The 24,135-nt window shown below is 51.6% G+C and overlaps 1 protein-coding gene across 15 annotated transcripts in view; it reads right to left on the bottom strand.

Moving 5' to 3' along the window:
• The window catches only part of MBNL3 (muscleblind like splicing regulator 3), a 100,783-nt gene extending 76,962 nt beyond the window's left edge, over positions 1-23,821 (bottom strand). For 2 of the 15 annotated variants that reach the window (XR_004777808.2, XM_035541139.2), the window contains exon 1: positions 23,667-23,821. The gene's annotated coding sequence lies outside the window, so the exon portion shown is untranslated. Of the gene's footprint in view, positions 1-14,130; positions 14,295-21,702; positions 22,112-22,778; positions 22,936-23,057; positions 23,218-23,666 lie in introns of those variants that run through there. The other 13 variants (XR_004777805.2, XM_035541134.2, XM_035541138.2 and 10 more) reach the window with 12 other exon arrangements.
• Positions 23,822-24,135: the final 314 nt, after the last annotated feature.

Genomic DNA, 24,135 nt, shown 5'->3' on the forward strand with positions numbered 1-24,135 from the left:
ACAGAACAGGGTAACTGGGAAGGAATGTCCTCGCATTTTATTTTTAGAATAAGGGTAAAGGTGGGGCTTTGCAAGAGACAGGGGACGGGCCCGTTTTAGGGCACGCGGCCAGGCTGGAACGCTTGGTCCTGTGAGGTTGGGGGGCGTTGAGTTTGTTTTTGCAACAGCAAAGCTTTTACTGAAATCAGCAGCAAGAGAGCAGGAGAGTCCGACGCGGAGAAGAGCAGCGCGATGCCTAGATGCTTGGGCAGCAACAGCCACAGGGATCGGTCGCAGCTGAGCAGCTCTTAGCCACATGAGCAGAGAACGCTCTCCCCTCCTGGCCACGCTCCCTTTTCTCTGCTGCAAAGACGAGTACCTTCAGTAGCTCCAGTGAACCTGAGATCTCTACTTCTGCACGTTAAGGGGAATCCAAGTTACAGCAGGACGAGCATTGCAGAGAAAAGCAAGAGCAAGAAAAGCACGACATGGCAGAGCAGAGGGGCACGGTGCACCAACACGCCGCCAACAGAGCATCCCGCACCAGGGCAGGGAACGGAATTCAGTCTATTGTTAAGCGTTAAGGCTGGGTGTCAAAACGCAGCGAGACAGCCTCAGGGAGAGACGAGCCAGAATGAGACTGAAAATGAAAAGGAAGAAACAAAACTAAATAAAAGAACCAAGGTGGAGCGGGAAGTGGCTTGACTGGGATAAACAGGTAAGGAGGAAAAAGGGTGCATTCAAGAGCAAGCAGGCCACGGTCTGTTTCCTGGCACTGGCTAATCTGATTGGCACGGAGATACAAGAAACAGAGGCTTAAATAGCTCATGGGAGCAGATCTTCAGCAGGGGAGGGCCGTCATCACTCGGCAATTAACTCCGTCACAGGCTCTGCCCCACGGAGCACGGAGTTATTCAGCGCGGCTCTGCCCCTAAACCCAAAGCAGGGACCTGACCCTGCCGAGCACAACCAATGCAGAACAAAGGAGAACAAGATTAAGCGCCTTTGTAAGGGTTAACAGACAATAGAGAACAAGCTGTTCCACGCGCTCCGGTCAGGAAAAACAGGACTGGGACTCGACACGGGCACGGCGCACGCATTGCTGCTGCCCTGCCAGGATGAGCGGAGCCCAAGCGGAGGAGCTCTGCCCACCAGGAACAGCACTCTGAGGGTCCTCACCCTCAAACGAGCACAGACAGGGCTAACCCGGGGGGCTGTCTGGTAGGGGTACGGTTTTGGGAGAACTGGGGCAAAGCACCCCCTCACCCCTCCTGTGCTGCCCAGGTCTCCTGCTCGTACCGAAGAAAGACGTAGGGGGAGGAATCCAGCAGGCTGGAACCAGAATCACAGGAACAACCCGGGGAGGGCAAGAAACTGCTCTTTGGTGGGCAGTCACGGGAGACTGCACTTGTCTTCCAGCACACAAGCCCTCCAACGTCTCTGAGCAGTACGTTGCCTGCGAGTCTTTCTGCTCCTGCCTGCGAGCAGGCGCAGGCAGAGAGGGAACATCGCCCTGAGCAGCACGCCGCCCAGCTGAACCTGGGGAGCCCCTCTAGCACTACAAAGGGCGCAGCCAGGCCGGTGGCAGGACAGGTGTACGAGCGGCAGCGTTGTACGTACAGCACAGACTGCAAGAAAAACACCCCAGGTTCACACCAAGGCTCCGCTTAACCCCAGCTCCTTGCTGCCCCGCCAAGGACCGCAGCACCTCCCCACCCTCCCACAGGGCAGGCTGCTCTCTTCCTCGGAGCAGAACCTTTGGCCCCAAACTCCAGTCCTCACCGCGGCAGCGACAGCACGGGACAGCGCAGCTCGGAGCACCCCTGAGGATGGGGGCAGACAGGGCTGGAGGAACGGCCCTCCTTCCCCCTGGAGCCCAGCAGCCGCCCAAGAGTTACAAGGCACCCGCGCGCGATCTCCCAGCGTGATGCTCACCCAGCCACCCGCTATTTTTTTTTTTAACTCGGAGGGTTTCCTGAGCCTGCTGTGGTTGGCCCGCTCGGTATTCCCCGGCCAGCTCCCCACTTAGCGCTTGTCTGGCCTCCCCAACACTTGTGCAAGCTTTGTACACCCATGGCCGCTCTCGGCAAGGACCTCAAGAGCTCCTCTGTGAAGGAGGAAGATGAAGCGCCTCGGGAGCCTTTGGCCACAGTCACGCTTTGATCTCCCTGCCCCCCCCCAGTACTTTTATGATATGCTGCAGGCTGAGCACCGCTCTCTTCTCGGAGACATCTCTTTTTAGGGGCTTCCAGTTAAAGTCTGCGTATGACAGTTTGTAAAGCTTATTTTTCTCGTAGATAAAGAGGAGTGGCAGGGTGACACAGCAATCTCGAGATGAAATGTCACAGTTTCCAACCGTTTGGGGACGCTCACTGCAGCAAGTCTCATTTGCAATGTCAGATCTGGGAGCAAACTTGCAATTAAAAAAAAATAATTAGGAGTGACCTTGAAAACAAGGGCTACAATATAACTACCCCTCCTTCAGGATTTGTTGATAAAGAAGCTCTTCTGTGGGCTACAGCACAAGGGCACTTTTTCCAACGATCCTGTTACCTCTGCCCAGTTATGCCACAGTGGAAATTTTAGGGACCTTTACACAAAGGCACCGGGAGAGCGTTCCCCGGCAGACACCTCCCTGCCCACTCTTCACCCTCCACTCTTCAAGGAGCAGGGTAAGCTCCAGCCTCGCCAAGCCCACGGGTAAGGCAGGGCTTGCAATTAAGCAATAATGATCACAGTCGCAAGGCATTTCCAAGGGACTGATGACCGGCTGGGTGGGGTTACATTACAATCCATTAACCTGATCAGCATTTAAACCTCCACAACTACACGGCGGAGGCTGCCACCGGGATTATAAAAACAAAATGAGAACATACTCTTGAAACACGCGTCTTTCAAGGCTTTGGAGAGCCTTACAGCTACGTCTTCACAGATAATCACATCACAGGTACAGGACAAGGTTAGGAAATAAACGCCCAGGGCTAACGAGCAAGTTCATTCATCTTACCTAGCACAGAAGTGTTTTCCCCCTCCATCTCATGGTAATGTTACCTTGACAGGTACAGAGCCCAGAGCAAATTCTGCGTCTGTCCTATATTCTGAATTATCCCTTTAGGGATTAGAGCAAAGATACATATTTGGGGAATGGGTACTGTGGTGCTTCCTACAGCCTCCCGCGTGGCTTGCGGCATCGGAAAATTAAGCTGACTGGAAGAGCAAAGCCTGATGCTGCCCCACAAAGCAGGGCTTGTTTGGTACCATTACTCACAGGCCAGTTAAACTATGAAGTTGCTGCTCCACACCCTTTCCTACATATTTACAGATTATCACAGAATCGTCTAGGTTGGAAGAGACCTCCAAGATCATCTAGTCCAACCTCTGTCCTAACACTAACAAGACCTCCACTAAAGCATATCACTAAGGACTACATCTAAACGTCTTTCAAAGACCTCCAGGGATGGCGACTCAACCAATTATAGGGCAAGGGGAAAAAAAAACCCACAAATTTCAAAGACGCATCCTGGAAATACCACGTGCCCTCGGACACCCCATACATCCCGCTGGATGTAGAGCTGAGCCTAACTTTACCTCTCCTTAACTGCTACTCTGCGAGCTCCCAAAGCATTGATCATACGCCTCTGCTCTTATCGACTAGCTGGGATATCACTGAAACATCGTGGTGGTTGGTAACTTAATATTTTTCTTCCCCTCTCTCCTGGGAAGACTTTTGCGTGGGATAGTCCCTGCTGGGGTGGGTTTTGACATGCTGTCCTCGCTTCTCTGAAGGCTGGCCTGCCAACACGAGGACCTCAGGCACACGTGCACGCACATGGACGGATCGAGTACAAGGGACCTACCAGGACAAAGCCGGCCTGATGTTGAGCACTGCAGCAGGGACTTGGCAGCTTTCCCATCGCTCTCCTCTTTTTGTGATTTTAGTTGCTGGTTTAGTGCATTCCCCACTCTCCACACCATTTCTGCCCAGTCAGGGGCTCTGCTTGCAGATAGGAGGGCTCTTTTTGTCTGGATCTTTGTTCTGTCAGCATCCTCTGAATATCATTCCCTTAACACCTGATTTAATATTGCAACCCCTTTAATTATACACAATGGAGATTTTATTGGAAATCTGATTATTCTTTGAAAGTCTGAGCATTTCATCCCAGCCTCAGAATTGATCTATTGACTGCTTTCAAATCTCCCATTTTAATTTAACATTTAACACTTCATACCCACATTAATTACACTCCCCATGATCACTATTAACAAACGCCATCTCTGACCCTCTCCCGATATCCCTCAGGAACAGCCCTGGCAGACCTCGCTCCGACAAAACTCGCGAGAGGGATTTGTTCTTGAACGCGGGCACTTATGGCACTGATCTCTTCAGTGGGTGAGGACGAGAAAGAAAAACCCACGGCGCCGAGCAAGTAGCGAGAATCTGCACTAGCAGATAGCCGCAGAGCTGGGCGAAATGCCGACTTGGTTCAGCAGGGGAAGCGACTGCCAGCCCACGCGGAGCTGAGCAGGCGCACACCCCAATCCGGCGGCGGCGCGGGGACTGGCCGGGCCCCAGGACACGCCGAGCGGGGGCTCCAGCCAGCTCAGGGTCCATCTGTCCCACCCCCGTCTCGGCTGGAGAGGGACCAGGCTCTGATGCGGGGAGCCACCGTTTATAGGCTCCGTGGCAACTCCTGCCCACACGGAATAGCGGGTGAGCTGTCCTTGGCCGGCTTCGGAGCTGCACGCAAGAACTGGAGCACGGGAGATGCTGACAGGGAAGTCGGGGAAAACAAAGCTTTGCCAGCTCAGGATCTCCCGGCACGTAGCGTGCACCGTGCCCGCCTGCAGGTCGAGGTCCCTCTGCTTGCCTCACCGCAGCACAACGTGGAGTGCAAGGCGCTCCTCTGAGGCGCCGTGCCGTCCTGCCCCCGAGCTCTGCCCCCGAGCTCTGCCCCCAGGGATCCAAGAACACAATCTTTCTGCAGGGGCTTACCAGGGGGCTGGACAGTCCCAGCCCTGACCCAGCTCCAGAGAAGCAGACACCTAGACTTGTGAGTAAAAAGAAAAACCTCATTTTCACAGAGCAATAACGCCACCCTCCTCCACACTAGCATTTTCCTATCAATCTTCCTTGTTACTACTTTGCGTGCCTGCAACAGAGCAGAGCTCTTGTTAGAAGACACAAACCGCTTGGACTAATTAAGGAAGACACCCCCCACGCTGCCTTTATATCCAGCCACTGCCAGGACTCCAAGAGAAGGTGGCTGCTATAAGGCACTGGAAAAGCTCAGCTCAGGCAGGACAGTACCAGATTTCTTCTCCAGACCACAGAAAAAAAAACTCAAAGAGCTTGCGGGGAGTCGGGTGCTCTTTTTACCCTGTCCACAGTGCACTCGTGTTTCTACGTTGCAAACGGAGGTGGAATAAGAAGATCGCATCCCCAGTGCTGCAGGAAACAAGAATATTTGTCCGTGAGTAATTTCTCCAGCATATTAAGCACGAGTCATTCTTATGCAAAGGCTGCCCTGTACAGCTGCCAAGGTCAGTAAGACCTTGCTTTATTTGCTGCATAAGGGCTGGCTGCGCAAGTTTTACCTTGTACATATATTTCCATGCCTTCTCATCTTAGACTTCCCTGCTGCTAGTGCCTATGCATCTTGCTGTCTGTTCAGTAGGTCATGCTACCATCCCCGGCTGCTGCTAATGACTACCCAATATCCAATCCTCCAGTACAGTCAAAATTCCAGCAAACCATTTCGTACGGTATGTTTAATTCAAAGACACCAAGGACAATATTGAATAACAATTTTCAAGGAAAACATGCTCCACAGCTTTTGCTAACAACATCAATATGCTTCTATTTTCAGGGGGTCTTGACCCGTTATCCAGTCACACAGCCAGCACTGTTCGCATTCTAGTATCTACATACAGACGATTTTTTGTGCAGGGATTGCATTCAACCAAGAGGCACTGCCTGCAAACACAAGCTCTGGATTACGACACCAGCGAGTGCACATTTCTGTAAGCAGCCAACTACGTGCACTTACCGAGCAGCCTGAATCTAAATATTCAGAGGGTGGCAAGACGCTGGCACAGGCTGCCCAGAGAAGCTGTGGGCGCCCCATGCCCGGAGGCGTTCAAGGTTGGACGAGGCCCTGGGCAACCTGACCTAGTGGGTGGCATCCCTGCCCACGGCAGGGGGTCGGAACTGAATGGGCTTTGAGGTCCCTTCCAAGCCGAGCCATCCTATGACGATTCTATCAAAAAGATGCCAGGGTCTGAAAATAAGGCCCTATGCTTTTTAAAGTGCAAGCACTGTTTTGTTTGGTTTTTTCCCCTGGAAATCCGCCAGCAGTTATACCCAGACTAAGGACCCTTCCCCCGGCCCCAGTTTACTAAATGCTCTGACACTGCAGGGGCAACGGACAAACTTGCGTATTTACACAAAGAAAAATAATATTTTGAGCTTGTATACCCTTGTGGTATTATGAAGGACTCGAACATCAAGAAACTTTAATCCAAGCTTTAGTCCCTTTGCAGAAGAGAGATAAGTGCCCCGCCTGAGGTCAGTGGTTGCGTAGGAAAACTTCCCAACGGCCTGTCCTGTTCAGGAAGCACGCTGCCCTGCCCCATCCTCTCTATGGGCTAGACCCGTATCAACGGGGAGATGGCAAGCAAAATTGTCCCCTACATCCGCCGACCTGCCAGGAGAAGTGCAGCACAGCGCCTAGTGACAGCACTTCTTCACTCTGCTGGCTTACTGCAGGTTGCACCTCACCACACCTGATGTCCCACGGCAGCATTCGGTGCGGAGCTCTTGCTCACCAGCATCTGATGCAAACAGGTTTCCAGGCTGAGAGGAGATCTGGTCCAGTAACAACAGGAAGCCAGGGCTCAGGATGAGCGCCCACACATCCCTCCTCCAGCCCAGAAACCACGCGCTGTATGTTCACGCTGAGGGCTACGTGCTCCTCAGGGTAAAAACCCTCTCCCCTTTTATTCTGCAGCAGACCGATCTTGGTACGAACCCACAGCCACCGCCGTAACACAAATCATCACTCGAGCTTAACACGCACACACACACACACAGGTGCCAGCAGTTTCTCAACCGGAGATCAGCAGCATCATAATGAGGCTGTAGAGAGGGGTTAAGAAGCACGGCTGAAAAGGGATGCAAACATACGGACTTCAGGCTCTGAGCAAGCACACCGCCATACATGCGGCTCAAAAGGTTAGCGTCACTTAGGAGCAAGAACTGCCTGGCTGAATGTACTGCCTTTGTTAAACTGAGAACAGCTACATGATAGAGTGGACTAATTAACTGCATTTTACTTTTGGGGACCCAGGCTTAAATCCTGGCTCTTGTCACAGCTGAAAATGAATTTAGGGACTACAATGAGAGCTGAGATCATTTATTTTCCACAAAATCATCAAACAATTGCCACTCTCCTGACAGAGAGGCCCAGAACTCTATGCAAGGGTATGAGGGCTTGTGCTGTTATTTCCCCAAGTATAAGAGTTATTAACGGGCTGATGTGAACAGTTACCGCAGCTAGCGGTGCCATTTAGCTGGACTGAGCGCCTGAACGGGAAGAGCTGTCCAACGCTGTGGACACTTCACGGTGCAATGCTGTGCAGATGGCAAGTTCTATAGAGAGTATTATTTGGCAGGACTTTATATTAGATTTTCATACCAATTCATATACCCCTTAAATTAAGAGGGGCAAAACACGGCCCTGGTGTAACTCTAGCTACTTCACTGGAAAACCACCAGGTCTGATCTAATTTCCCCACTTCCTCCCAGCCAAAGGCCACTCGGAGTTGGTAGGGAAGTCAGTACTTTCCCCATCAAGTAATTCTCTATTTTTATCTTGCTAAGAACGGGTTTCATTTAGAAACTTCACTTAGAAACTTTAGAAACCCCTGCTTCAGGGAGAAACCAAGAGCCCTTTTCCTCTCAGCTTCTTACTACATAAATTTTCATCTAATCAAATAAGCCATTTTTCCACGACGATTTCTTTCGGTGGAAGAGTCCAAACACTGGACCAGTCCCTGAATGCTTCCAATCAAATAAACGTGAATACCTGGGGAGCTGCGGTCAGACTGCACCAGTGTCCCCAGCGAGAAAATCCGAGCCCTCCTACGGAGTCGGGCTAGAGGCCAGCCCAGGCAGCTCAGACACAGCCGCTGGAGCTGGGAAGCTGAGGGCAGCCGGACACCTCTTTCACAAGGCTGGCAGCAGACTGCAGACCTCCCTAAACACACTCAAAGCCTGCTTGAGCCCCAGTTCCCTCCTGGCTCACTGTCCCCTCCTAGGAAAGCGCTGAAAAGACCGATTAATTGCGCTACTGACTGTGGCGGCAGCACCAGGCTCCTTCACTGAGTTTGCAGTATGGCATGTCACCTCTCCATGCTTCAGTTCACCTACCCCAAATGATGGCGATCCTCTGCGTTAAACCCTTCGGAAAGCAGCATGTTCGAAACATACGTTAAGAAGCAGCTAGTGACAGTGAACCGCAGTTTGGAAACAATACGATGCCCTATTAAAGCACAAGCGTTATTGCTCCAGAAGTGCTATTGCCTTCTTTCCTCCCCTCTTAGCAAGGAAACAGTCTCCAGCATCCTCAGCAGCCAGCACAACTGAGGGTGGGCAGGAAGATGCAACAGAGGTCAAAAGGAACACAGAAAGATTTTCTGAAGCAGCCTCTGGTACATAATGCTCAGCAACGCAGCCCGGCTCAGCAATACAGCACCTTTCATCTGCACCCAGCAAAAGGCCCAGACGTTTAACCCTTTAGCAGAACAAAGCAAGGGGTGGGTGCTGTCTTCGCCATGGGGTTTTAGAGCAAGCCAGAGGTTTGCGAGGAAGGCTTTCCTTGAACAGGAGAGGGAGAAAGCTCAAGTCAGACTTCCATCCACAGACTCACAGACTTGGAGGGAAGGGATGAAGCAGAAAACATTTGTGAACCAGGGAAGAAGGGAGCAGCAGCCACAGCACTCTGGAGGCTCACAAAGAAACCAGGCGACCAGGAGCTCCCAGCTCTCAGACAGGGCAAGAGTCCCAAGGTCCCAAGGCCAAGCCAAATTCTGCAAGTAAGGGCTACGCATCTCCCCCCGCCGTTATCTTTAAATCCTCTTTACTCTGTGGAGCTATTCTCCACCCTCCTTTGCTTTTAATCAGGCCTGACCTACAGATGTCAGCCTCATTTCGGCTAAGTCAACACAACTGCCACATCTAGGATGCTGTTACAGGAAAAACCTTACTTACGCTTTTGGCCGGATTCCAGAGTCTACTTCTTGGTCTAGACCTGACCTCGTTCCCTTTCTGCAAGCCTAATCCTTTACCTTAAGGGCACAGCGAACACACAGGGACTCCAACACGGGCCTGTCTCTGCTCAGTCTCCCCTTCAGCCTGCAGAGCCACGAGACTCTTGATCACGCTGCACAAATGCTGATGTTTATTGACAAAAGGCTCCCTTAGAACCTCACGTTCTTTAAAAGCACACATGCATTCAGGAGACAGAAAGCAAACGGGAAACACGGGCTTGACATTCTGCAAGGTAAGTCCCCATCCTAGCACTTGCACGACAGGACACGAACCTTCAATTAACAGCCCCAAAAAAGTTACCTCAAATGCAGCCCTGGCCTCACACCGAAGGATCTGCTACATCCAGCTTCGTCTGAAGGTTTTTCATCCTTCAGCAGAGAGACATCAACACAGTACATTCATTTAGCACAAAGGACTTCAGCCAGCTACCATGTCACCCTGTAACAGTACCTCACCAAGCCCAGCCCAGCCACTCGCTGCAATAGTACTTACAAATTAAGAGCTAGCTCACGGCTCTTACACCACCTCGCATTCGGCACGTTCCTTTCTGTCCCCACACCACGCAGCCGACACGCAGGAGTTGCAGGCCAGGGGCAGACGGACAGTAGCTTGTCCTGTCTTGCCCAGACACATCATACAAGCAGGGTATTTGCCTTGGATCCTGTGGGGAACAATGGGAGCACAGGCACAGACCCAGCTGCACGGCACTAAGTCACGCTCCAAGCCCAGCACACAGAGGCCCCTGCTGACACCCCTGACACTCCCCCCTGCCATGCTGCCATCCGTCCAAACACCTTTCTTCTGGTTTGGGCCCCAGCCCTGCCTCTCCCTCCTACCCCTCTCCTCCATCTATCCCTTCGCACAAGCTCCCTGCCTTCACTCTCCAAGCTAACTATCCCCCCCCCCTCAAAATCCTGACTCCCACCCACCTCATCTCCCTACTTTTTCAGTTTGCCATCAAAAGTCTTGTGTCTTGTGCCTTGGGAGCCTTCACCTGCAGAGACCTGCAAAATCTCCTTTACCACACACCTCTGACAGCCTGTGTGGCTCTGAGTCTCCAACTTGCTGGGACCCCCATGCCTCTGGCCTGGCCTGGCTTTGTGCTCCATCCACCTCGTGACCAGAAAACCTCGGCCCCAGCGGCATATCAACAGCAGCAGTGGAAATATCAACCTGTGAATGAGATATTAGCAACTAATCTCTTACCAGCTTATTTGAGGAGGCAGCCAGCTAACAACGACAAAAAAAAACCACCTCACACCAACCTTCAGGCAACACCACGGGTGTTTCTTGGTTCTCAGAGACATTTGCATGGTGTTTCCTACAAAGTTTGTGGGGGGACGATCAAAACCCCAAATATTAGTGTCTGGCCTGATACTGAGCTAATGTTCGGTGCACAGGAGCGCAGCCTTGCACTAGGTGCACAGGAGCTGTAAACAAAACCCCACTGGGGCTAGGAGGAGCCTCCCGATCAAATTCTGAGCTCTACAGCATTCCTCAAAGACGTGCTGCAAGAAAGCCTCCACACAGCCTCACCTTTCATATCACAGGAGTAGGTGGGGGAGGGAGAGAAAAATAGATTAAAAACAAGATGCGGGCCAGATCCTCAGAAAACAAGAATCAGAGATGCTCCCTCAGTTTACACAACGACAGATTCCAGCCGAATGTGCTTTTTAAGTCCTTTCACAAAATATTTTAACCCGCCTTTACGTCTGCAATGATTGCAAGCTAGGTAGTGTTTTTTCAGGGAAATTATTTATTCAGCTTTAGTGACTAACCTGAATTTTCAGATCATTTCGAAAGAAAAATCGGAGCATTTCTTCACAAAAGGCAAGCAGCGTTAGGTTTTTCTCTCACTTGTTTTTCTTTTCTCCTCTACCTCTCAGCTGAAACTATGCTTCAAGGCCAAGTATCTCTACCTTTCATCTAACAAATAAACAAACTATATATTTCTCAACAGAATTCTCTTCCCTATGCCTCTATGCCAGAAAATGGGATTGTTTTTTCAGCTCATCACTGAAGCCAAAGACTCTTTACCAGTTTACCTAAAGTGGAATAAAATCCTTTTCTTTTTTAATTGAATTTTCAGTTTAGCCACCTACTTGAAAAAAAAACAGCTAGTCTTACATTTCTGGCTGCAGTCTTACAACCTGGAATTAGCTGAACACAAAGTTCAAAGTGTGGGATTACCACCGGCTTGGCATTAGCGAAGCACCCTATGAAAAACATCCGCAGAAAGCAGAGACAGTCAAAAGCAAATTACAGGGTCAGTGAAAGCGGCCACACTATTGTATGAACCACGCTAATGTCCCTTCCCAGACTAAAGAACAAAAACCAGCAGCACAAAGCTCAAATTAAATAAAATTAAGGCTCTAATCTGAGTCCATCCTATTAAGGCACAGCTCCAAAAGGCACAGACTCACCCCAGAGGCATTTCTGGCACCCGGGTGAGGCTCCCCCACTAAGGGAAGCTCAGGTGGCACATACCCGCCTTCGCCAAGGCTCCTGTGGAGCACTCACCACGGGGGAAGCAATGCCCACGCAGCAGGTCTGGTTTAAGGCAAGGAGACCACTCCATTTCATCACGAATAAGCTCTAATTCTGGAAGGCAGAGAACAGATGTACATTTTCTTGTACGGAGACGCCCTCTACTCAACCCAGCCTAAGACCTTCACTTACATGAGGCTGTGATTAGGGGATTCAGGTCATGAGCGAGCAGATCTCACACTAATTCTCTCACTTGCCTGAATCTCCAAGATGAGCGACATCACATTACCGCAGAAATCTACGCAAACTTGCGTGCACAGGGATGACTGCCAGTCTCTCCCTCAGAAAAGAGGGATGCGTGAAGACAAGCGTGATAACCTCCCACCCAAAGGTATTAGATGCTGCTGCTCCGCTCTCCCAACACTAAAAGCTCGATCTTTGCAAGCAACAATCTTAAAGCCAATCTCCCCTCTTTGTCACCACAATCTATCTAACATTACTGCATCAGGTACATCAGCAGCGTTACATTTATATTTCTCCTTCGGTACATCTCCCAGGAAGGTGTACACCAGCAAACACAGCAGATTGTATCCCCTCTTGCTCTCCAAGCTCAGCAAGCCTCCTCCCGAGATCACCCTGCTGAGAACCACTCTGGAAACAGGTTTAGGATGAGACTGAAACGAGCCACGTACCTGAGATCCAGTCACAGCCCCAGTTCCATCCTCCTGTAGGCATCACGCAGGACCAGGCCCTTCCTAAGTGATCTGGGACTGCAGTAGCACATTCCTAGCTGCACTGCTATCTTTGTGTGTGTGTGTGTGTGTGTGTGTGTGTGTGTGTGTGTGTGTGGCAGCTTTCACTACCTGCAGATACTGTCCAAAAACACAGAAGAGTAATTTGTGCTCTTGGGAGCTCATAGTCTTAAGGCAGAGGTCAGGAGAAACTCTGTCCTTATTAACGCAGTTCTGGGGAAGCAGCGGGGTGGGGACAGTCAAGACTGTGCGCTTCCCACCAGCAGATTACAGCTAATAACAAAGATTATTGACATCAAATGAATTCAAATGCATTCTTCTACCATTCAGAATAGTACTGTTGGTTGTTTTTTTTCTTTTTAAACCTTCCTCCCAGCCTTGCTCCTATCTGTAGTCAGCTTTGCTTTCTGCCTATCGCAAAGATGTTATGTTTGGACTACAATCACTGTAATGGACTTCTCCCCCTCAGCAGTTTTGTCGTACTAGGAGTCTTAAAAAAAGCATTTGTAGTGTTAGTTTAACAAGCATCCTATCTTTTTTTTTTTTTTTTTTTTTTTTTTTTTGGTAATTGCTGCATAACTCTGTGAATAAGTTCTGCAGTTCTAATGGCTTTCTTCCCTCTCACCAGGCAATGGGAAAGTCTCCCCAGCACGGCGTTACTCAGGCAGAACAAGCGAGTGCCAGCGCCACAGCCACGGTCCAGCCCAGGGCTCTGCCGGGGAGGGGGAGCCGGCAGCACTCGGCACCATCCACAGGCACCAGAGACAAAGGGCACCAACAAAGCGTCTGCTACCGGTGACCACACCGAGGTTTCGAACTCGGGTGGCTTCAATGAGCGTTCACATTCAACCTAAGGACGCCTCTCCGCGCCGCCCCTCTAAACGAAAGGCTTCCCGCATGTGCTTACATCTCTGTTTCACTGTAGGAAAGGCAACTCCGTGGCAGCCAAGCTGCCAGTCCCTGCCTGCCAGCCCCAAAGCAGGAGCACTTGGCGGGGCTGCGGCTGCTGCCCGCAGGGCCAGTCTCCGTGATTCAGCCCCCACGTTTGCTCACCCGGTCCCCACAGTGGCAACACATTTCCAAGCCTTCAGTGCAGGCACCTGTGTGCAGTTATTTTTTTTTTGTGGCGAATTCCAGTAGCACGCGATCAGTCCAACTCAACTGTCCAGTCCTTTTGTTTCAAAAAGGGAGTTGCCACTGGTAAAAGGCACCTGCCTTCGCTCACAGGCTCATGCAACAGCTGTATTAAGCACTACTCTTAATAATTGGTATGTAACTACAACAGTTAGCATTTTATTGAATTTTTTTTTAAAAAAAAAAAAACGGCACCTTGCAAAAGGCTGTCACTGAGCAGCTCGGCCCCACCTGTGCAGACGCTCTCCTGCAGGCCTGGGCAGCCTCCAGCTCAGATTTCACCACCACTTCCAGCTGACCCAAGCACAGGCTGCCATCAGCCTGGGCAGTTGTGCCCTCCCACGGGGCCTCAGGACTCATTCCTGCCCTCCCTCCTGGCCAGGACAAACATTTATGAGACCAAGCACAAGGCAGAGGAATGAGGACTGCAAGAGAGGAAAGAGACTGTACCTTTCAGTGCCAAAACCCCTCTGAAGGGCATGAAACAGCAGGTTCCATTCCATGTGGAGCCCATGGGTACTCGAGCAGCCTTGGCAATGCTTCTCTCATGCAGCTTCCACAATTCCCCCACATACACAAGTTCGATTCTCTCTTTACCTGCACCTGGAAGTCATCTATATCAGAGACACAAGAGGAATTGGCTGTAGACCCTATGATAAGGATAAATCCCACAGCATTTTGCAACCAAATGCTCTGTTGCCAGATACTGCATCCCCCAGGTTGGCTGAGCAAGTGGAGATGCTCCAAGACCTGGGGGAGAAACTGCTTCTAATGTAAGCTGGTATGCAAACTAGTGTAGTCACCCACCCAAGGGAATCTGGAACAGACTCTACAGCTGTGCTGAATTCATAAATCTGGTATCACTATAGGGATGAGATGGTGGCACCATACAGTAAATAAGTAAATCTATTGTCAGATACACCAGAAACTTCCCTGTATGTTATGGATTGATCTCAGGGTCTTTTCAGAAGTATAACCTTCCACCTAATGTAGGACACATGATGAATTTGACTTTCAGCAGCAGCATTCCAACCTTGATGTCCGAGCATCAGCTATCAAATGTGTCACATTATGACACAGCCACCAGAGCTGGAAAGTCCCCAGCCCAGTTCTGGTCAGCTTCATTTACATGGCCTGCAGCGTTGCTTCCTCAAGCCCCACATGAAAGGTGCTGCTGCATCAGCCAGAGCACGTCAGAGCCCACGGGAGCTGTTACCACGGCCATGCACAAGGAAGGGCGCAGGGGCTCTTGCACAAAGCACTTTACTCAGCAATTAGCCACGCCAAATTTGCAGGTGGAGGACTTGGTCTGGGGAACAAACCGAGGTCGAGCGAGGACCTAGGACTGAGGCGTTCAGTTCTGGACCCCAGAATCAAATGCAGCAACTACAAGGCAGGGGGGCAGTGCCATAACCCGGGAAGCCTGCCCGAGGGCAGGAAGGCACCTGCACGCTCTGGGTTCCTCAGCGGGTATGGTGCAGGCATCTGCAAACTTTGGGGGAAAGAGGACAGACAGTTACCTCTTAGTGCTACCGTGTAACCCTGCTAACAGCTCCATGCTACTGTTTCTTTTTTGTACAAAAATAACTTTACCAAAGGGTATCTAAAAATGTAAGGGGAGCTGCTTATTTTCATTTGTTTAAGAATGTGTGCAAAAGGACGCCGCTTCCCTTCCCTTCCCCACAAGTTTTGTGCGAGGTAGCGCCTCGCACCCCGCAGGGTGATCCTGGACCCAGCGCTCTGGAGCGCAATGCCCAGCAGCAGCGCCACAGCACGTGCCACACTCCTGCTCTCAGGGGTCCTCAGGGGTTTTCTTTTGGGGACAGGTTTCCCCGCCGGGAAGCCACGCACACGTAGCAGCTCGGCGCCTCTGCCACCACAAGAACGAGATCCGCCTGCCCTTCGCGAGGCGCACGCACCCCGCTAGGCACCGCAGCCCTGCGCCCTGAGAACCTTCCTCCGGGAAGAACATTTCACAGATATTAACGAGTTCAGTCCCAATTAGCCCTGGCAGCGTATCCCCTGGCAAGCAGGGAGTGCGGGACTGGGCTGAGCTGTCCCCGCGAGGCTGCGGAGAGGCCAACGATGGCCGCCAGGCCTGCTGCCTGCCTCCCTCCCCACCGCCAGCTCCGGAGCGCGGCCTTCCCGTGGCTGCAAAGGCTTTCCAAAACACGGCAAGGAAAAAGGAAAAAAAAAAAAAAAAAAAGCTTTCTGCTTTCCCTGAAAAGCAGGTCCATGCAATAAGAGAGGTACCAATAAAGATTTCACCATCCAAATTAAAAGTCAGGGCAGCAATAAAGAGCCCCTGAAATATAAGAAACACGTTGTGCACGGTGTGAAATTTATTGCTGCCTCGTGGAATGAAGCCAAACATCATAATATGGAAAAACACCGCTACTTTTGACCCAAACAGATTGGGAACAGGAAGTAAAAACAAATTACCCAGCTGCGGCCTCCCCGGGTTCTGAGCAGCAGCAGAGAAACCAGCATTTCCTGTCAGTGCCTGTCACAACCCACCACTGCCCGCGTCTGCACGCTGTTTTCCTAGGGCCTGGTCCTAATCCCACCTGAACCGCTACCAGTTTGTTCTACAGCTCTCACAGAGATCGGGCCTTTATCGGACAGGAATTGGGGTGTGAACCTCACGGGGCCAGCGCCTGGTTCCAGGCATCGAGGGGCTTCCGCTGTCCCACGGCCCCGTCTCCATTTTCGGCAGTGAAACTCCTGACTCAGTACAGGCATTTATCAGGAGTCAACTTTGGTTTTACTGCGTTGTCACCAGCAAACCCTGAGAAATTAAGTCAAGCCTCAAACGGCTTAAAGGATAATTGCATTTCTTTTAAACAATAGTTCTGTGTTACTTTTTTTTTTTTTTGAGCTTATGTATATTACATCCTAATTATGTTTTCAAGTTTTCCTCTGCAGGTACAAGAATAACTCAGAAAGACATACAGATGAGCTAATTTTAAAATCATAACTTGAGTCAAGGAGCTGAAGCTTTAAAGAAATGCCAGATATACCAAGGGATCTTCAAGAAAAAAAAAATATATACATATATACACAAAACTGATAGTCCAGCACCTCTTTTGTTAAAAATGGTAACTAAATGCCAGAGACATTGACTTAAGCAGAAGAAATGTTGAATAGCACTCATGCAATGCAACAAAAAAGCCATTTACACATACATTACATACTAAACTGCAGCTCGGTCTAATATTTTGATTAAAATTCAGCTTTCCGAAGAAATCTTATAAACACTGCTTGTATCAAGCAGATTTTTACTACAAGATTTTAAAAGACTACATGACAGGTCTAGAAAACTTCATGAAGTAGAATAAGAATATTGTTTTGTATTTGTTTGTTTTTAAATTCTTTTTTTAAATAATCACAACCAGCCAAATTACAGTCATTAATACCACACTGGCTTTGCAGCAGATTTATGCCAGCATAAGTGAAAGCAGAATTTCACCCTCTAACATTTCTGGGCCATACAGGCATCTGCAGAAACGAAGAAAAAAGGCACATAAATGTGCACAAGCACACATTTTGTCCATTACAATCCACAAGTTTTACATGGACGTGCATTTTGTGCCTTTGTTTTGCAATAAAGTACCCTGAGCGTGCACGCAAGTATGATCTCCCCCACACAGCAATTTCCAGTCCTACCTCATACTCTTTTAAATCTGTCACTTTCGTGTTCCTAAATGCTGCTTCGGCAGAGGGGTTGCATTGTGAGGAAGGAAACTCTCGCCGCACTCCCGTTATCACGCTGCATGAAATTCTCACTGTACCCAAGAAGCCTCCCAGCAAAATCCAAGTTTATCACGCCAAGGAAAGAACAATAAGTGGGAGTCCGAAAAGGCAGTCAGAACTGCCGCCAAAATCCAAGCTCTTTCTCAAAAAAGGCCCTCCCTTAGGAAGCCTGCCAGTCAAACCCGATCACGAGGCTGTTTTCAGAGAGTGAATAGAGTTCTTATTGACACAGCTTATGTCTGCAGCATGCAGCCCTCTGCAAGGCTTTCAAGAACAGATCGGATTACACAGACACATTCTCTCTGATTTTATGCATTCAGAAGCCCTCAGACATAAAATACTGAGCTCTGAAGGCCACTGGTTTTCTGGCTTGCTATTACCATACGTGCTTTTACAAACGGCGTATGAGCAGATCCTGGCACCCTGACTTGGGCTCCCGAGGACCTCACCCTTATTGAGCAGGGCCATGTAATTTGGAGGCCAAGCCACAGATTTGCTCCAAGTGAGTAATACAAGACGACTCATCCCAGCGGTGGGTACTTAGCATCAGGACGGGAGAAAGGAAAAAAATATCTGCTGACACCACTTAAAATGGGGGAAGATAACATCGCTCTGGGTAGACAATCCTTCCTGGAAGATGGCATGGAAAAATGGGAGGATACACACCTTTTAAGAGAACACGCACTACCACAGCTTCGCAGGCAAAAGGCACGCAGCTGCAGAAATGTCACAAGCACTGATTCAGGCAAACAACCTACCCAGGAGCAGCAATTTGCATGCCTACATGAGCCTAGAGAAAGCAAACTAAAAGGAACAGTTTATACCATTTCTACATTCAGTGGACACAATGAGGAAGTCTGTTCCAGGAGAAGACACACATACAAAGTCTGGAGTACCCGTGATGCTGCATTAAAGGTGAACAGAGAATTACAAAATGTTTCAGTATTATAAAGGCTCCAGCTCAAAGACCGCACTTCAGCAAAGAGAGACGCGTCTGTGCTTGAAACATATGCCAAAGTGGGACCTGAGCAATGCCCTAGGGAAGGACACATGCACTGCCCAGAGCTCTGAAATATACTGATTGAAAAGACAGTTGGAAAATAACCCAACAAGCAAACCAGTGCATTACGTGAGTAAACCAGTTCCCTATCACCTAAAAGGGAACAGTTCCTGCACTAACTCAGCCACGCAGAACTGAAACTTCTCACTGAGATATTACATGTGGCAAACACAGCAAATCAAGCAAGTTTGAGCTTCAGAGCTTTTAAGGGATTTTAAGAGCAAATACACACTGTTCAACAAAGAAAGACATCCTCTGCCTTCCAGGCTATGATCACCCTCCAGCCAAACGTTTCTATCATGTTTCAAAAGATTTTTTCTCACATTTTGTGCATTGGGTCCAGCCAGGAGGCTGGACCTGGGTAACCCAAATGTGCAATGCCGTGTCTGTCTGAGATGGCAGATCCTTGGTTGGACATTTGGACTTTGTTTTCACAGCACAGTGAAAGAGCCGCAGCTCTTATAACTACATCTGGAAGGTGAGACCCCGGCAAACTCTGCTTTTCAGCACACAGCCTCCCTCTGAATGAGCAGCATCGTGTTTCTAGTACTCGGTTTCCACACGTGACTTCTAGTACACTCATGGTCAGAAAAGCCTGCTCCTATAAAGGCTGCATATTCTTTCCCAACATGTCTGAGTCACACAATGGTTTGCTCCACTGCCAAAGCCAAGCTCTTACCACTGGTATGGCAAGGGTGTCCTGCTGCAGGCATCAGTAACCAAATTCTGACTGCAGATTCATAATCATCACCTGTGCCTGCATCATCCACACAAAAAAAAAAATCTTGATTTGCTTTCAGGCTCCTGACTAAGCTGCAGACACTGGTGCCTAGGAAAGCCGTGGTTTGACTTGTTCATGAAGAAAGGGCCATTTACAAGACACCAGCCGTGCAGTTTTGCCATCAGTTTAACTTGGCATAAGTCAGTGCCGCTAACAAAAGCGGCAGTCCGGCCTCATCCTGTCCTGCTTGTATACCCCAGGTCCGTGTGCTAGCACAACTGTTTGTGTGGCTACGGGGAAAAACAAACCAGGGAAGCCATGACTGTTAAAAGAACGTCACTTTCTTTGTTGTTACTCTGAAAGATTATTTTTAATCAGTAAGGATGGCAAAGGCATGAGAGCAAAAGGCTGGAAGCAGAACCACTTTTTCCACTGCAGCACCAGCTTCAAAACTGATTTCCAAACTACACTGCAAGAGGTAAGAAAGCCAGAGCCCCCCAGTTCGGGGTCACAAGTTTAAGTCCCACTTTGATGTTCCCTTAAACACACAGAACAAAACTTCTAGACCTGTAAAATGTAAGAAAAACACTTAAGCCTCTTGCCAGACGTTCTTCATCAAAAAAGGAGGCAGAGCAGGCCACTGCTGCTTATGAAGTGGAATTGTGCATGAAAACCACTAGAAAATCATCTACGTGGATGCCAAACTGCATCCGTTACTGCAGCACTGACACCCCAGCACCCCTGCTTTTCGGTAACCTCCCCATGGCAGCTAAGGGAAGAGGCCAGTCACTAGATGTACTTCCTCACCCTCCTTGGAGAGCCCTCGCTCCCCCTTAGTGGGGAAGAGGATGTCGCGCCCCAACTTCTCCCGACTCGGCCAGACATTGCGGGAGGCTGAGCATCACAGAGCTTACAGCACCTATGGGTTAGTTTCCTCCCTAACCATCAGGGCTGCTCCGGACCCCAGTGGGTCTATCACAAACCTCCTGGAAGATAGTACCAGACCTGTTACAGATGCATCCAGACTGAACAGGTACGTAAGACGCAGCTGCTCCAGGAAGACTGACTGCGTATGAGAACAGGCTGCACCTTCTCTCGCTATAGGTGCATCCCATAATAGCTAGAAGCTTCTGTACAGTCCACTGTCTTTCAAATAGAAACGCTCAAATGCCAAAATAGCTCTCAAACTTTTCTGGGCCATCGCTCCTTGGAAATGACTTAATTTAAATATGTACCATATTTATGCACTCACACACACACCAGGGGAAATCAGCATTTGTAAGAAGGGCTAGTGCCCACACACGGGAACTCTGCACTCGCACTGCGTGTGCCCGGGAGCCGCGCAGCCCCGGAGCAAGGCAGGCCCTGTCCGACAGCCCCCCCAGCTCCCACCCGCTGGCAGGGAGCGCTGGAAAGACCACGGCCCGCGGGCTCCAGACCAGACCTCTTGGTAACACAGATCTTTTTGGGGTATAGAGTGGCGGGGGCAGGGAAGATTTAAGACCAAATTACAGAGCCCTTAAAATCCCCCTCAGTTGTGCGAACTGCACAAAGCTGAACCCACGAGCCCTTTCCTTCGGGAGGTTATTTCTTCCCCCTAGGAACGAGATGTGCAATTCAGGCCCTCACTTGTAAATAAAGCTCCAAGGAGCAGGACTGTGCCACATAAGGTATTTCTCCAACCTGGAGAGCAGCACCGCTGCAGCCTCTACGCGCTACCTTAAAAGCGAAATACCCGCGAGGAGGACCCATAGGGGGAAAACATCTCTGCAACCCCATTGAAGCTGCTTATGGAAACTTTAACTGCATTACTTCTGCTACTGCATAATCCCAGCAGAACTTGCTTAATTCAGACTGCTCCAACTCAGACACTCGATAGTTTCAACATGGTATATAGACTACTACCTCGCTCTAATTACAGGATCACATTACATGTCCAACAACCACTGCAATTTAGTCTTGCTTGATACACCCCAGCTCAAAATTGCTCATCCCACCTCTCACTTCTACACTTTCTGGCATCCTTTGAATAAAGGCAGAAACACCAAGCAGCCCTTTACTAATTGACATGCACACGCCCCAAGCCCCCTAAAGTCATTATTTCTTCACAGTAATGAAGCTGACGACTTTCACCAGTGCAGAATAAACAAGTACCCAGTTTCAGGCAAACAGCACGGACACGGCGCTGCTCAAACGCTTATCTACACAAACACGTCCCAGGATTACTGCTTATAACCGTAGCTGCACAACACCCCCAATTCCCACGCCGCTCCCGAAAGCCGGTGTCGATCTCGCACGGAGTCCCGATACACACGGAGCCTCCACAGCAGGATCAGGCCCTCAGAGTTTCGCTACCTCAGAGGCAGCGGCGCGCATTTCGCTTTTGAGCTCCAAACTGCACCTACAGCTCCCGCTGCCGCGGGAGGGGACGGTTCGCTCCCTGCGACCGCACGGCCGAGCCCGAACCGAACGCTAACAGGTCTCTTACTTTCTTCTTGCCTCGCCATCACCTCATGCTCCACAGGGGAATATTTTGCTCCCCGAGCAGACGAGCTGTCCGGCCATCGCTCCGCAATGATTCAGCAAGGGGGTGGCTCCCGGTCGGAAGGCACACCTACCACGAACTGTCATACCACAGGGCTGGGTGAAAATGGGAGAAGTTGCTCTCTCTATCATGGCTGCACTTTCCGAAACGCGTAGACCTGGCCTGGCAGGGTCGAGGGGGGCAGGGGCGGGGGGGGAGGAAATCTATCTGCAGGCACATGGAGGTAACTCATGGAAATATCTAGAGCCTTTTAACTACGGCACAAGTGAATGATGAAGGAGAAAAAAAAAAAAAAAAAAAGCCAGACACTTTCAGAGCCAGCATCAACTTCGCCAGGCTGTGTTCTTTGTTTCTAGGCAGACTCCAGTGCAGTGGCAAGAACGAACAAATGCGCATGTCTTAATAAGAGTCCAAAAAAAAAAAAAAAAATCCCCCCTCCAAAGCCCCCACTCGTTCCTGTAGCAGGAGGGGAGCCCACCAAACAGTTTGCGCTGCTTTTTCAGAACTAAAACTCCGCTTCGGCCTCGTTCTGAAGGCAAATTTCGCTACGCCACGCGCTATTAGCGCGGAAAGCCGCCCGGCACGCTTTCAGCAGCCACGACGGCTGCAGAAACGAGTTAGCTAGTTTGTTGCTTGGGTTGGGTTTTCTTTATTTCTTGTTCGCTTGCTTGTTTGTTTAACTGAAAGCCCAGAACCGAACAGCAGCCAGGGGCGAGCTTTTGCGGATGCTTTCCGCCAGCCTGCGCCAGCAGCCGGGCGTGTTTCGGGGGGGGGGAGCAGCGCCGAGCCTCGGCTCAGACAAAGACTCGGAGCGCCCCAACCCCCCCCCCCCCCCGGGGCCCAGCCCGTACCCCGGCCCCGCGGCTCCCCCCGGCCCCGCGGCTCCCCCCGGCGCCGCCCCGCACGCAGCCGCCCCCCGCTCCGCCGCCGTCTCCGTGCCCCCCCCCCCCCCCTTCCCCGTTCCCCCGGGGGGGGCTTCCCCCTGCGGGGGGGGAGGCGGGGGGGGAGAGCGGCCTTACCTTGGCGGCGGCGGCGCTAAGCGGGCGGGCGGGCAGCGGGCGGCCGCTCCGTGCCACGCGCGGCGGCGGCGAGCCACGGGGGCCGGTTTAGCACGGGGGCCGGCTGCGCGCCGCCATTTTAACGCCTCCCTCCCCGCCCTCCCCCCCCCCCCCCCCCTCCCCGCGGCGGCCGGCCACGCGCGGCGTGGAAATGTCACTCAGCGGCGCCCCCTCCCCGCTGCTCCCCGCTCCCCTCCCCTCCACCTCCACCACCACCACCACCGCCGCCGCCGCCGTTACATTGACGCAGCGGCTCCCGGTCGCCGTGCCCGCCGCGGCGGAGCTAGCAGGGCGGCAGCAGCAGCAGCAGCAGCAGCCGCCGCCGTCGCCGTCGTCGTCGTCGCGGCCCCTCCGCCGCCTCCCGCCGCCGGGCGCACATGGTACGCTCCGGGGCCGCGCCGCGCCGCGCCCCGCCGGCCGTGCGCGCCGCCGCGCCGCCTGGCTGCTGCCATGGCAACCCGCCGGCAGCCCCGACCCGACCCGGCCCGGCCCGGCCCCGCGCACCGGGGGGCAGCGCGGCCCAGCCGAGCCCCCGCCGCCTCCCTCCCCGCAGCCGTCCCCGCAAAAGCGGCCTCGCGTCCCGCCGCCGAGGGGCAGCGGCCCAGCCGCCGGCACGCCGCCCCCGCCGTCCCCGCAGTCGTCCCGGGCATCCCCTCTGCCCCCGTAGACCCCTCGCCCTGTCGCGTCCCGATCGCCAAAGCCGCGGGCCGCGTCGCCCCGCCGAGGGGCTGCAGCCCCGCTGTCCCCAAAGCCACCGTCGCATCCCCCCCCGTCCCCAGCACTACCGTCACTTCACCCCCCTCGGGCAGAGGAGGGGGCTGTGTCCCCGCCAGCCCGGGCCGCCCTTACCCCGGCAGCGGCGCGGCTCGTCCGCACCGCAGCGCTCATTTTCGCTCCTGTTTTACAACAGAAAATCGCCCTGCGCCAGGACAGCCGCGAGGGAGAAGAGGCGTGAGGCGGACGAGGGAGTAAATCGTAAAGCCGCCGTGCGCGCTCTGCATGCTGCGGACGAGGAGCTGATTTCCTGGTAGACGTCTTCAGGATGCCTCAAGTCAGACCTCTCCAGAGCGGCCCTTAAAGATATCGCTGTTCGATCACAAGCAACCCCGCTAATTTCTGACTTTGGCGTCTCATTCCCACGAATACTTACACTTTAATTGCGCGTTTTGTCAGGGCGAGCTGAAAACAACCAGCAACCGTTGGGTCGCATAAGAAAACTGAGTCAATCGCCTTTTTCTTTTCTTTTTTTTTTTTGTTTTTAAACCAGCGTTTTACGGGGTTCAGCGACATATACTACATTTTGTCAAGCTCAACCAGA

Source organism: Cygnus atratus, chromosome 13 (genome assembly GCF_013377495.2).
Source record: "Cygnus atratus isolate AKBS03 ecotype Queensland, Australia chromosome 13, CAtr_DNAZoo_HiC_assembly, whole genome shotgun sequence".
Taxonomy (NCBI): Eukaryota; Metazoa; Chordata; class Aves; order Anseriformes; family Anatidae; genus Cygnus; species Cygnus atratus.